The following is a 15,506-nucleotide window of genomic DNA, read 5'->3' on the forward strand; positions in this document are numbered from 1 at the left end:
TTAAGCACGGATATCAGCACTTCTAGCTGCAAAAAAACATACCCGTTACTTATCCCGTATTATGGAATATGGCGAGGAAATTTTTAATTTCCTTTCCATCGTCATCATTCCATCATCGAAACAGACTGGACATCACTAGCCGAGGAGACTTAAGATTAAACCTTACAAAATTGACGCCAAATGTTGATAATTTATTATTAAAGCATCAGGTTTATCCTTCCCACTAAAAACATTTACCTATTGCTTAGTTTATTTTATATTACGTTTATTTTGTATAACAGATACAAAATTTTATTTTGAGTACCTAGTTTTAATTTAAATTCAATTAATAAATGTATAAAACTGAACATGTGTTTTTACTTTAAGTTTATAACACTAAACTTCACTACAGTTAGAAATTTACAAAAAATCAATATCAGGTAAGTAGGGGGTCTACCAAAAACAGAAAAACATGGCAAGGGGTCTACGACACAAAAAAGTTTGGGAACCTCTGATTTAAACCAATGACGTATAAGTAATTCGGTACTATCTACTTTATTACTAAGCAGATTGTGAAGAAACAATCAATCTGACAATATATGTCTTTTTTGTAAAGTTAACACACAACTAAGAGACAAGACAACTTAAAAACTCTTCTCCTGGAATTGATAATATCAGAATGAGCGATATTAAAAAACACATATCTACCTTAGGTCCAATTATAACCCATTTTGTTAATAGAATCATATTTGAGGCAAAAATTCCAGATGACTTAAAATGTAGTATCATCCGACCCATTTATAAAGGCGGTGATCACACTGTATTGGGTAATTATAGACCGATTAGTATTTTGCCATCACTCGAAAAAATCCTTGAAAAATACATTCAGCTGAAATTGATTAAATATTTAGAAGATTTTTCTATTATTGATACAAATCAATACGGCTTCCAGAAAAAAAAGGGCACTGAAATGCTAATTCAGAAGTTTGCCAGCCTAATAAATAATGAATTAAATAGTAAAAATCATGTATTAGTCTTATTTATAGATTATTCCAAGGCATTTGACACTATTGATCATAAAAAATTATTGAAAATATTAGAAATCATAGGAATAAGAGGGAAACTTCTAAAACTCTTTGAAAATTACTTGAACAACCGATGCATGAAAATAAAACTTTTGAACACCTTAAGTAAACAAAGGAAAATATTAGCAGGCGTTCCTCAAGGTTCCATATTGGGACCAATTTTATATATTATTTATGTATCTTTTATTAAGTACATTTTTAAACATGTAAAACACTTTGTATATGCGGACGATACTGCATTGGTGATTTCTCACAGTGATTTGCAATTATGTATTGAACTATTACAAAAAGATTACATTGAACTTTTGAAATGGTCTCACGACTCTGGTTTAATTATAAATGCCAAAAAAACTAAATTGATACATATTAGATCACCCAATGCTAAGGCAAATATTATTACACCTGAAATAAAGACACACACTTCAAATTGCTTACATGTTGGTATTCCTGCAATATGTACATGTGAAAATATTGAGCTGGTCACAGAGTATGTATATTTAGGTATTATTATTGATTGTTTTTTCAAATGGGACTTACAAATAAATAAAGTATGTGAACGTCTGAGATCTATTGTTAATAGATTATATAAATTGAAATTCTATGTTCCAATAAGTACACTTAGAATAATTTATTTATCACTAGCTGAATCTATTATAAGGTATGGAATCACAGCTTGGGGGCTTTCATGTAAAACAAATATAAACCATGTTCAATCAGTTCAAAATTCACTAGTTAAATTATTAGCTCATAAAAGTTTATACGAACAAAGGCATAATGTTCCATACCTTTATCAGAATCTTAAAATTTTGTCAGTAAGATCAATTCTGTGGTATAAAATTATATTTCAGCATATGAATAGCCCTATATACATAAATAGACTAGACCACACTTACAATACTCGTTTTACGTTAAATGAAGGACTAATTGTACCTAAGCATTTAAACAAATATGGACAAAGAACACTGGACTACATGATACCTAGGTGCTTAAATATGTTACCTGCTGAAATAAAAAAATGTACAAATGTAAAAACAAATATTATGTTGAAAAATTGGCTCGCTGAAAGAAATAGTTTGTATTAGAGTCTAATACAAACTATAGGTAGATACTATCACTGTTGTGTATATTTTTTTATATTTTTAAAACAAATTGTTATTTTTATTGTTATCACTGTTGTCATTAAGTAAAATAAGTTTTTATCTTTTTTAAATATTTTTTATGTGAAAAGTTGCCATCGACAAACTACTGAAAAGTAGTTTATTGGAACTTTTCTATTTTTTTTCTGTATTTTTTATTTTATTATTTACTGTAATATGTATTTTTTTTGTCTTGCTTTCTTTAAATATAAAAAAAAAAAAAAAAAATTATTATTTTAATTTTGTTGTAAATGTTGAGTAAATATTTCAAAAAAATATTCTGTATACTTTCTAGTAAATCTATGTATTCCTTATATTGAGGATTCCGCATTGTAGAAGCATACACGCATTGAATACAAGTTATTCAGGAGTCAAAACATGACTATTATCAGATGTCTAGCTAAATTTAATTTATTTTTAATTTCGAAGTTTACTTTGAAGAGCAAGGTGTAGTTTTATAGTACTTACCATAAACACCAATCAAAAATAATAATTTAGGTCTAATACGTATTTATCAGAAAGAGACGTATCAGCGGAACTGTGTAAGCGGCAATACCACATTATAGAATTCATGGCGATGAGTCATCGCAACAATGGAAACATGTTGTGCGTCTTGCGTCTTTGTTGCTGTGGATGAGGTTGAGCGAAATATCAAACATTGTTTAAGAGTATTCGGTACAAAGAAAGAATTCCATTGTTATCAGGCAGAACCGTTTCTAAACATGGAATCTATTGTAACTTTACAATGACACAAAGCTGGTACATTAGTTGCTCTTTATGCTCGCTAAGAGAGATATAGGTTGGATAAGCCTAGATGATACCATTACTAAAAATTACTGATAATATACCGGGTCTTAATTTACACCGTTTTCAAAACGGAAATCATAGTAGGAGTTAAAACTTATACGAATTAAACCCTTATGGACAGAACGTTTTTTTAAAACTGAATATTTAACGTGAAAGTTGGTTGACATGGCATCAGCGGTGTTTAGTGTTCAGAACTAAATAGCTAGTCATTTCCCAACCTTCCGGTTTTTCCATCACTTTTCCCCTCGCCACGTCCTTCAGCCTCAGCCCATTTTCCCACGGGAGCAGTTGGGACTCTTGAGCGGTATTCACGTCAAAAGGTCATGGTAAGTTTTGTGGTATAACACCCCACGAAAAGAAGAAGAATATGATGTCACGAGAACCTAAAACATGGGACGTACAATTTTCCATATTATGTTCGTGCTTGCTTAAAACATGCAGTAACATGGTGTGGGTAGTACCCACCTATTCGTGTTTCCCAGCTCCCGCAGTCTAATGCTACGTATACATACGCGAGCCGAACTGGCGAATTGAACATCAACTTACGGGAAAGGAACGAAGCAACAAAGGCGCGAAATACTCTTTGCAGTTGACTCGGCTCGCGTTTTGGTTCGCAAATTTATACACACCAATAGAGAAACGTTACCACTGATCATAAAATCCCAAGAAGTGAGATCTATACCGACTTCAAGAAAACTGATTTACAAAAGACTTTTCGACGTCTAGGACACAGACTACACAGACGAATGAAATGATTATTTTCAAGAACATTTCGTTATTTGAAATATGTTATCAATTTCAACAAAAGTAAGGAAAAAATGACTATTCTCCGGTCACTTCTATAGGATTAACTCTTCAGTTAACGTTACCTTTTGATACTAAAATAACAACTCCACGCTCTGGTTAGTTTCCATTCGCGTGTCGTAAGTCAAATCTCGAGGAAAATCAATGTAAAGCGGCCTGCTCAAACTAAAACCGTTTTTAGCAGGAAAATCAAATAATAATATTAAAAGTCAGTATCTCACCAATTAAAAACGAAATTGCCTAATTAATAAAATCGAATAAATTATAAGCACGCCGAACTCTGCAAGGCTGGCAATAGTTTGTTTTAGAAAATGTACAAGTACATATAATGTAGCACACGTATTTGGTGGCCTTCAAATTCGTTTAAGCAATGGGATTATATTTCAGGAAAAAATATTTATGTCAGATAATAAGAAAGATTATCAAGCCAACGTATTTTCATACAAATAGGTGTTTCCAATACGATAAAAATATTATTAAGGTAAATAGTGCAATTACTGATCTCTAAAATGATTGAATGCCTTTGAAGGTGCAAACCTATTGGAAAGATATTCCTAGATGGCGTTTATTTATTTTTATTTTATCTTTTTATTTGGCTAATTTATACAGCGCCGTTTTCGTGAAAAATTACCTCAAGTGCGCTGTAACGAATAGTTACACTGAGAGAAACCGATTTTTGCCCTCGCAATAAATTAACAGCCCTTATTAATAAAACATCAGATTAAGAATGTTTTATGAACTATTTGCCTTGATAATACACAATGAACACGTGTTCGGAAAAATCATCATTCTAACGGGCACAAATGCAAGACTTGGGTTCGAACTTTGAGAGTCATTTTCTCGGGCTCTATGGCGCCGAACGGACTGAAATTAAGGAATCGTAATATGAATCACGGTCTGAAGCGAAATCAATATCAAAATCTGCATAAAGTAGCATTTGTGGAAAAATCATGATTCTAACGGGCACAAATGCAAGACATGGGTTCGAACTTTGAGAGTCGTTTTCTCGGGCTCTATGGCGCTGAACAGACTGAAATTAAGGAATCGTACTATAAATCATGGTCTGAAGCGATATCAATATCGGATCAATTTTCGTTGTAATGGAAAAATATTCGAATTTTCATGAACACGTGCTCGGACATCATGACAATATATTCGTAATGTTTATCAGGAAACCTGTTAATTCATTCGTAAGGCCTGCAATCCCGTTTTTAACCGGAATTACCAATAATTTGAATCGATTCGTAAAAAATTAGCAATAGTAATTTTCTCCGTGTAGGATCCAAATTTCCCAAGAACAAGATTAGAAAAGTGAGTGTTTAGTTCATAAAAGTATCGTTTCCAAATACAACGAAAATTTCTAAATTCGATACGCAGATGTGTTCCAGAATATTTATATTATATTGCTTGAAGTCTTACCCAAGAAATATTACCGATAGTGAGTTAATCAGGTGTTAATTGGATTAGACATTTGTAGCAGAAACTAATTACGTGATAAGTGATGATAAGCATCGGACTTCAATCTCATCCATCTTCTTGGATCTCAAATTTGGAACAATAGAACGTAAAAAACCTTCATCAGTTTTTGATAAAAACGTCGAACTAAGAAGTTATTCAATTATTTACAATAACTTTGACGTCAAGAAAATGTAAATATTATGTAGATTCTAATCTCAGTTAAAAAACTGTTTACATTCTTCATTCTGATAGTAGACCTATTGTTTTTCCAAAATAAATTATAGTAGTCACGGGCAATTCAGTATAAGTCACGGGTTCATTCTGAATTGAAGGTTGAAAACATTTTTTTAATAATAAATCGATTGCCACAAACTATTATTACACTAGCTGAGGTGTACCAGTCGTTGCTGAGGGCTAAGGAGATTTTGTAGTTTTTTTTAAGATATACAATTCTGTGGTACATTATTTTGACTTATCTCGTAAGGTTTAGCCAGAGTTAGAAATGTACTTACATTTCTAAGTAGCCCGAAAATATTTTATTTACGACTTGATTACAAAACATCGACTTTTCTCTACCTTCTATAAATATAATATGAACGTTTTATACATAAACCTTCCGGAAGAAATTCTCTAAATGATAGTCAAAACCCGTTGCGTAGTTTAGAAGAACTAAGCGCACAAACATGCAGACGCAGGTAGTGACTTTATTTTATAGTATTTAGAGATTACTAGCTAAGTCCCCGAAGTTGTCAGGGATTGACGCAGTTTTTAATAATAAATCGATTGCCACAAATTTATATTATATTACTAGCTGAAGTCCCCGAAGTTGTCCCGGCAGAGTTTTTCGAAATCAAGATGTAGTAATTTTGCTCTTATTTTGAACATCAAGTGCGCAAAATTTCAACAAGTATCAACTTTAAGGGGGTGTGAAAAAAGGGTGGGGTGGTTTTTAGAATATCATATGGACAATGACCTTCCTCTTGTTTTAAAGGTCGAGTGTGCAAAATTTCATCAATGTCGAAATAAAACTAAAACTTACTGATGTGAAATACTGTTAATTTATTAAAAGTCTGGTCAAATTATTCGTTTTCCTGTTTAAAACGGAACTGCAGGCATTCAACGAATGAATTAACAATATCCTAATAAAATATCACTCAAAAGCGGATATTATCAAATTCCTTCATGATATTTATTAGAAAAAGAACACGTGTTCTCTATATATTCTGAATGACTAATATTTTATCAGAAAATTGGAATACAATCACTTTTTTGACAGGATCTTTTTTCGCCGTGCAGATTTGTTTAAATATCAAATCACTGCCGCCCGCCACAGTCACTCTTCTTTATTTAAATAGATATTATGATATGTTGAATAATATCCAATTAATAATCTTATTATTACTACAGGTAATTGATGTTCTTTAATTTGTATTTTAATGTCTTCCTACATTGGAAGTGTCACGAATTTACTGACGTTGCATAATAAATATTCAATTTTAAGTCGTACATAAACAAACAACGGAAATGCATTTCCCCGGTGTTAAAAGTCAGCGGATCAAGAAAGCAAATGGACTTCCATAGAGTTTTCATGTACTATTATTATTATTCACTTTACATTAACTCCACACCGGAGGCCTTGAGTTGACGCGAAAATAAGGTGTTTTACAAATAAAAGATATTATTTGCTAACTCTATATAACTTCATCATTGTGGGCATATTTTTTTCATGCATAGAGATGTAATACTCAATACAATATGAGCCATAAAAGAATTACGTGTTCATACAAAATTATTTATTTATTTAATCAGTTCAGTTGCAACAGCAAAAAACAACGACACAAAGAGTATATATGAATTAATAAACAATGCGTCAGCTTTGTACTTCATTCTGAAGGTTGTTATTATATTAGTGAAAATAGCGGATTCCATTTTATTCACAGATCTTTGGGTTTGAAAAAATGGTATGTGGGGCTGAAAATCTTCGAAAGCTTTAACTTATTTCCGAACTAATCTAATACTTCGTATTATAATGTCAAATCATAACGTATGTTTTTAATAAATAGCATCTTACTAGGAACAGAGGATTAACTTACATTAAATAATTACCCTATCTGTGAATCTTACGTTAAATACCCTATCTGTGATACCAATTTCCATACAAAACGAGAACAGAAATAAGCTATGACGAAATATTAACGTTGTGACGTGAAAAGTGAATTCATACCGATATCAAAAACAGCTGATTTGCCAGTAACGTCAGAATTTCCTTCAAATAGTAACGTGAATAAGAGCGTTGTTATAAAATAGTCAGCGGTTTTTAGTCTACTTGAGTCTACCAGCGTAATCTTATCTTAGTAGAAGTTATATTACATCTTTGTCTGTATTACCTGTGATGCTTCTGTCGACATATTACTGAAAAAAATGCATGTTGCCTCACAGTTCCACGTGCAGTTCAACAACCGGTAGCGATAAGCCGGCGTGTTTTATCTGTGTTGTGTCCGGCAGACAAGGGAAGAATAATAATTTATAAATGCAGCACTGCCGCTATAATAAAGTGACTAAACAGGATAAATGCGCGGACTTTGGACGGACAAGTGCTGGCTCCATCTCAGAGTAATATATTTGCACAAAACTCACACGCGAGTGTAATGATATCAACTTTGGTTCAGTCATACAACAAACACTACTGTCGTCAGGGGATCCCATGTTCGGGGTCATATGCCTTGTAAACTAGTATTGCAATCGGTTGCAAAGTTTTGCAATTGACCGCAGCACACAACCCTTTGTGCGACTGGAGGCGGCAGGTAGCAACAAAGCAGTGAAATTAAAAAGAAAATATTTTGAAAAAAAAACGTATGATTCACATTAAGTAAACTTTAAAACATCAAGCTGGCAACTATTTTCTAAAAGTAATTGGACAACAGCAATAATAAAAATATACACAATAAAAGCGCTATTATCAAATTCAGACAAAGGAAATGTTACCTGCTAATAATAATTACGATTGATTCGTTGTATTAATTATTCGTTGACCGGTCAGTGGTTGAGTGGGCATAGCGCTTGGGTCTCACCCGAGCGTCGCTTGTTCGATTCCTCGGCTGGCTAAGTCCTCCATCACAACACAAGCAACATTTTCGGCTTTCTGTGGTGGTAGTAGGAGATTTTCAAACATTGTTGGGTTATTCGTAACCTGGGAATGTTTGTCTTTCTTTTAAAAAAAAATAAAAAAAAAAAAAAAAAAAGGGGACACTGATGAACGAAAATGAAAAATTAAGTGAGCAGGATAAAGCCTTAATAAAATTTAACGTTTTGTTTATTTACGAATAATCAAATAGCACAAATCTTCAAAAATCACTTATGATAACGAAAACAAAACACTGGAAAATAATTGCAGTGTTATCGAGAATTTCCCGAGTTTTACCGGCGTAAAAAAAAAAAAGAAATTATATATTCACCTGACAGTGCGAACTCGTTGAACTGGCACGATTTGACGTATCTTATTCTTGTTGACGTTTATTCACGGTCACTGAAAACTTGACAGCTGTGAATGCCAATAATAATATACGCGTGCAGAAGACGCGTACTAGCTCCGACTTGGTCAGAAACAAACTGATTGCAACGAGTCGAACTCGCGGCAAACCGATTCCATCCACGTAACTTTTATCAATAGCCTGAAGTAATCGCACCTCGCCACAACGTAGAAATTCAATCAACGTGTGCTTGTCTCGGCCCAATGAAAGTAAGCATACTTTGTATAAAGTGGCTCGGTTTTCCTCGGTTCTAGAGGCTTCTTTTTTCCGCGGTGCGGAACGAGTTTATCACGCCACATCTCTCTGGTGGTTGGGAAAAATTTTAAGGCTGCTATGACTTGTTGACCTTTCACTTCACGAACGTTATTTATAATTTTAAAGTTTCACGTAAACATGGGATGTTTTAAATTCGCAGAGTTCAGTGACATACTTTCCTTTTACCCGGCAGCATTATATTGTATTGTATTTTACAACTTTTAATGATCAGCTGATAATGCTTTAGGACCGGTATGAAAACAGTGTCATTGCTTGTTTTGAATGACACCCAAGAAATTAAAACGGTTCCATTATAACTCAACACAGTGACAATTCAACACACATTTAAAAAGTGATATAAAGTCATTAGAAACGATGGAATTGTTTTTTAAACCTAACCTAACCTACATAACCCAGTTAATAATTTTTTTGTTTCATCACTTTCCATGACTTTATATAATTTTTTAAAGACGTGATGAATTATCATTGTGATGATTTATCCGGTCACCAATTAAAACATATCTATGTTGTGGTTTCTGCCACACTACTTATTGAGGTAATTTTCAATACTGGAAAAACTCCGGGAAAAATTAAAAAAAAAAACATATACTTCATTAGTAAATAATGGCAATTAACAATAAAAGATAAAATAATACACAATATAAACACTAGCCCATTTTCTTTGAATTTGATCTAATATTAATTAATTAGTAACCCTTTTTAATTTTTAATTAGTAAAAAAATCATTCGTCATAATTGATCTACACAAGGTGTCCGACGGTAATTCCACATGATAGTACAAGTAAAAAAGAGAAATAATTAGCACGTTTTATGGTACTTTACAGACTAAAAATTAGAATTGTTTTTATGGAAAAAAAAATTTACTTGGGAAAAATATTTTTGTACGGAAGAAAGAGTGGAATCGAAAAAGTGATTAATTTTTTTTTACTTCTAACATCATGTAGAATCATCTCCCAAAGTTAGTGCACTTTACCCCCAGGACACCCTGTATATTGACGAGTTTGTTAGATGCGGAATCCAAGAAAAAAGCAAAAAGTTAGTAAATTTTCATGTGACAAGTTTTCATATCATAATAAAATCAAGGTGAATTTGACGAATTCTGTGCCGAAAATTCAGACCTCGAATCTTGTCGGGGTTTAAAAATATTATATTTGCACTTCATTCCAGAGTGGAAGATACTTTCAATATAACCCCAGTGACTAGCCGTTATTAAAAAATGAAGACTCATTTCGTTAGTAATCAAATGAGATTTGTAATAGGCCTGTAATCCCCAATATTCAAATATATAAATACTTCGTTTACATATTCCTGTCGTCTCAACATTCTTCCAAAATATGAGTGTCATAAACCCACTGACTCCAGGAATTGAGACTCTGGTGTCATATTAACGTACATGAAGTATAATCGAAAATCTATATAAATAAAAAAAAATGTAAATGTTCGTTTCTTCAAAATCTTAAATATCCGAAAGCTTTTTCACTCATTGCTTTGAAATTTGGACACAACGTTGTATTTGAATACGTGACAGGTAAATACATGCTTTTTTCGAAAAAAAAAAAAAAAATAGCGCCATCTGTTGGATGTAAAAGCAACACGCGCATTTTTTTATCTATCTGCACAGACAGACTGAGCCACAGCAACATGTGGAGGGGTACAGCCAGTAACAAATAAAAACATAGATAAAGGTGTCAAAAAGTAAATTTATGTGAAAACCAGTCAATCGCCATAATCTTACAATATAAAAAAGGTTAAACTGAAGTGCAAAGCAAGCAAGTATGATGATATAATAATTTATTAGTTGACCAAACAATCTGACCGAGCAGAGTGCGGATTCGTGCTTCTGAACACTGATAAAAACACAATATTATGTTTCACGTTAATAGTCCAGTCAGTGGGGGATAAAAAAGGGCTCCACCTTGCAAAAGGTTAGGTAGTAGCGATTTTCACATATGTTGTTAAGATTGGGACTCTAAAGAAAAAAAAAAGTTTTCGACCTTGGGAGGGTCGAGCTCGATCCGCCATCTTGGATTGAAGGTGCCAAAATTTGTTTTTTTCAAAATAATTGTGAAGTGGTCGTTTTTACAACCAAATTGTTGAAAGCAAACTTAAAGACAACTAAATTACCTACATTTTTTGTAGAAAGTTTTTTTTTGTAAGTCTAATAGGTAACGAGTTACAGTGGTTGAAAGAAGAAAATTTTGACAAAAAATTGTAAAACTCCAGTTTTCTTGATAAATTTTGTACGAACATATTACACAATATCATTTTAACAAATTTCTACGTTACAATATACTTATATAGCATCATCCGTGTGCTCGATGACGTTGATTTGTTATAGTGGGATCCTAGTCTACAGCTGACTTGGCAACACTGATTGAGTCGGGGTGGTTACAGGACGTTGCCTGGATGCTCGGTCACACAGTGTGCTCGTGCGCAAAGGTACGAAATCATCATTTTATGGTGTTTTCGAACAACTTCCAGAAGGCGTGCAACTTGAAGGTAGCAAAATTAATGTTGTAGATGGAGGATATCTTTTACATAAAGTTGTATGGAATCGGAATGATTGTTTTGGGTCAATTTGCGAGAAGTACGTTCACTATGTAAGAAATCACTATGGATCATATGCAGTCATTGTTTTCGATGGATATCCGCTTGATGATGGTGAAAAAAATACGAAAACCGCAGAAAGACTTCGCCGATCGAAGAAGCACATGTCTGCAGATGTTCTTTTCGATTAAACAATGCCAGTTCAAGTTTCACAAGAACGATTTTTAGCCAATGAAAATAACAAAGTCCGTCTGATTTCGATGCTTACAAAGCAATTTATACATGATGATTTTACAGTTAAGCAGGCTGAAGAAGATGCTGATGAGTTGATTGTCAATACTGCGATTTCCTTGTGTTCATCATATGACGCTGTTTTCATTATTGGCGAAGACGTTGATCTCCTAGTTCTGCTGACAGCATGACAGCATTAGCACCACAAAAAAATAGTATATATCTTCGCAAACCCGGTAGAGGCAAAACTTTTGAAAGATTGTATTTCGCGAAAAGTGTGAAATACAAAGAGGCGGCTGAGAATATTCTGTTTCTTCATGCCTTTAGCGGCTGCGATACAACATCGTCCTTCTTCAACCAAGGAAAAAATAAATTTAGTTCGCTTGTGCAAAACGACACAAGACTCAATGCCATGATAAGAATCTTCAAACAACATGATGCAACACCAGAAGACATAGCAGTTGCAGGAACACGCTTTCTTGTTGCTTTATACGGGGGTGACATGGATAAGGAAACTTTGGAAGAAGTCCTCTACAAACGTTTCGCCATTGTTGTCGTTGTCGACAACAAAAAGCAAATTCAATCTTGCCTCTTTGCCACTAACGAACGACTAAACGGTACCATGCATTTAGAACGTACCATCAAGTCCAAAAATGGTATGGAATCCAAAAAAATCCAGAAAACTGGGCCTGGAAACGTGACATCAACGGGCTTGTTCCAGTAAGAATGACAAAGAAACCAGCACCCGAGACTTAAAATTTATTTCATGCAATAGTAAAAAAGGATGCGGCGTTGCATGTGGCTGCAGGAAAGCTGGATTTAAGTGTTCTATTGTATGTGGGTGCTGTAATGGTCAAACATGCCGAAATTCGCCAGAGGTTCACATCGATGTCGAGGACGAAGAAGAAGAGATTTTGTCAATGGAAGCCCAAATATCACAGGCAATGAGTTAGATGATGACATTGATGACGAAGACTGTTATTAAGTAACATAATTTATAGTAACATAATTCACAGTAATGTAACATAATTTACTGTAGCATAACGCTGGTATATCTGTGGAGTTGACCTACTGGGGATACCACAATAAAAAAAATGCGCAATGTTCTCTACCTCATGGTGGTGTGGAAATGAGTTAACAAAATTATTATAATTATGTAATGAATAACCCGCAAAAATTACAGAGTTGGGAATTTCATCACTTTTTTGAAAAATATTTACATTTCCGCCACTGTAACTCGTTACCTATTAGACTTACAAAAAAAAACTTTCTACAAAAAATGTAGGTAATTTAGTTGTCTTTAAGTTTGCGTTCAACAATTTGGTTGTAAAAACGACCACTTCACAATTATATAAAAAAAAACAAATTTTGGCACCTTCAATCCAAGATGGCGGATCGAGCTCGACCCTCCCAAGGTCGAAAACTTTTTTTTTTCTTTAGAGTCCCAATCTTAACAACATATATCAAAATCGCTACTACCTAACCTTTTGCAAGGTAAAACTCCCCACTGACTGGACTATAACTGCAATATTCTGCGTTGAAACTCACCGACGCAAAACGCAATATTCGTGAAATATTAATAATAATTCTTTCTCTCCGACTTAGAATTATTCTAAGTCGGAGAGAAAGGAAAACATGGCGTTATAAAAAATATATTGTGTGGATTTTTAAAGCAATTATTATTCTTTTCTAACGATAATTAAATCCTAAAAAGAAAAGCTAGTCACAAGTCTCAAAGATAATCAGGTGTTAGGCCTTATTTATTGGAACGGAGAAAAAAGGAAAACATGGCGTTATAAAAAATATATTATGTGGATTTTTAAAGCTTTTATTATTCTATTCCAACGATAGTTAAATCCTAAAAAGGAAAGCTACAGTCACAAGTCTCAAAGATAATTAGGTGTTAGGCATTATTTATTGGAACGGAGAAAAAAGGAAAACATGGCGTTATAAAAAATATATTGTGTGGATTTTTAAAGCTATTATTATTCTTTTCCAACGATAGTTAAAGCCTGAAAAGAAAAGCTACAGTCACAAGTCTCAAAGATAATCAGGTGTTAGGCATTATTTATTGGAACGGAGAAAAAAGGAAAACATGGCGTTATAAAAAATATATTTTGTGGATTTTTAAAGCTATTATTATTCTTTTCCAACGATAGTTAAAGCCTGAAAAGAAAAGCTACAGTCACAAGTCTCAAAGATAATCAGGTGTTAGGCATTATTTATTGGAACGGAGAAAAAGGAAAACATGGCGTTATAAAAAATATATTATGTGGATTTTTAAAGCTATTATTATTCTTTTCCAACGATAGTTAAATCCTAAAAAGGAAAGCTACAGTCACAAGTCTCAAAGATAATCAGGTGTTAGGCCTTATTTATTGGAAAAAAAATTGCAGCTCATATGTGCACAGAAATGAATACGCGGAAATTATTAAGATTTGTACTTTATGCATATTATATTAACTAGCTAAACCCCGCCACGCGTTGCTGTGACTCAGTCAGTCTGTGCAAATAGAGAAACAATAGAGCATGTTGCTTTTACGTCCAACAGATGGCGCTGTTTTAAAAAAAACACGTTTTTACCTGTCACATGTGACATCCATATAATATCTTCATACATAAAAAATCACGTGTCACTTTGTTCGTACAAGCTAATCTACGAAACCGCCTAGCCGATTTCAATGAAATTTTGTGATGTATGTGTGTATGGTTGGTTCCAGCTTAAAATATGGGATAATTTTTCACTTGATAGGTGGTACTTTATGAACGATTTTTTAAAAAATATTTGTCATCCAAAAATACATATACGACCATAGACATATGAATATTAGTAGACCTGCCCTAAGTGATTAAAAGCGTATTATCCCCACTCCCCATACCGGTTCCATTGGAGCCGGCTGTGCTCGCGTATGGCCTCCTCAAGTGAAATTTGAAAACGTGACGTCATCATTCTTGTGCGAACTATGGTCGAGGCATCATCGGTTCATTTTATGAAATAACACGGCAAAATGTTGACTTGTGCTATGAAAACTTGTAAAAATAGATGTGAAAAAGAGAATAAACCCAATTGTCGTATTATATTTCATATACAAGCATTATTTTAAGCATATTCACATCGTATAATATAGATCAGTTTTAGAAACATATACTATCACATCGAGAAACGTCTGGACGCGAAACACAAAGCTGGTTGGTTGCTGGGAAGTAAATTATGAACATTTATAAAAGTGTCTTAACTAAATACTTAAACGAAATATTCAACTCTGAAAATAGAACCGAATTTTTTTGCCGAATTTGGACTTCGCAAATTTGTTCATAACGTGGCGAGTAATTTGCGCTCCCATGTAAAAATGTCTATTCATTCAAAAGCAGATTTTACTTTTAAGAAGTAAATGGTGATATTATAATGCGAGATGCCTATTTACTGTCAGATTGATTTATTGACGAATCACAGTCAGCTTCACTCCCTTCGTTCTTCAACAGTTGATTTTACCCCTCGCCATTATCTTCTCGTCTATTAATTCCTATGTCTGTGTATACGACCAATTTTAACCTTCCTACAGAGAAGGCGGTATGTGGTAGGACAATGTCTGCCTGGGCTCAATAGCAAACACGCTTATTCGATTGCGGAGATTTAAGATTTTGAACAAATG

The 15,506-nt window shown here is 33.5% G+C and overlaps 1 protein-coding gene across 4 annotated transcripts in view; it reads right to left on the bottom strand.

Moving 5' to 3' along the window:
• The window catches only part of Lpin (phosphatidate phosphatase LPIN), a 101,320-nt gene that overhangs the window by 62,704 nt on the left and 23,110 nt on the right, over positions 1–15,506 (bottom strand). For 3 of the 4 annotated variants that reach the window (XR_016305190.1, XM_089649913.1, XM_089649888.1), the window contains exon 1: positions 8,725–8,888. The exons of the other annotated variant lie outside the window; for it this stretch is intronic. The gene's annotated coding sequence lies outside the window, so the exon portion shown is untranslated. Of the gene's footprint in view, positions 1–8,724; positions 8,889–15,506 lie in introns of those variants that run through there. 4 annotated transcript variants of the gene reach the window in all.

The sequence above is a fragment of the Hesperophylax consimilis genome, chromosome 3 (genome assembly GCF_061612785.1).
Source record: "Hesperophylax consimilis isolate HC1 chromosome 3, BYU_Hcon_1.0, whole genome shotgun sequence".
In the NCBI taxonomy this organism is placed as follows: domain Eukaryota; kingdom Metazoa; phylum Arthropoda; class Insecta; order Trichoptera; family Limnephilidae; genus Hesperophylax; species Hesperophylax consimilis.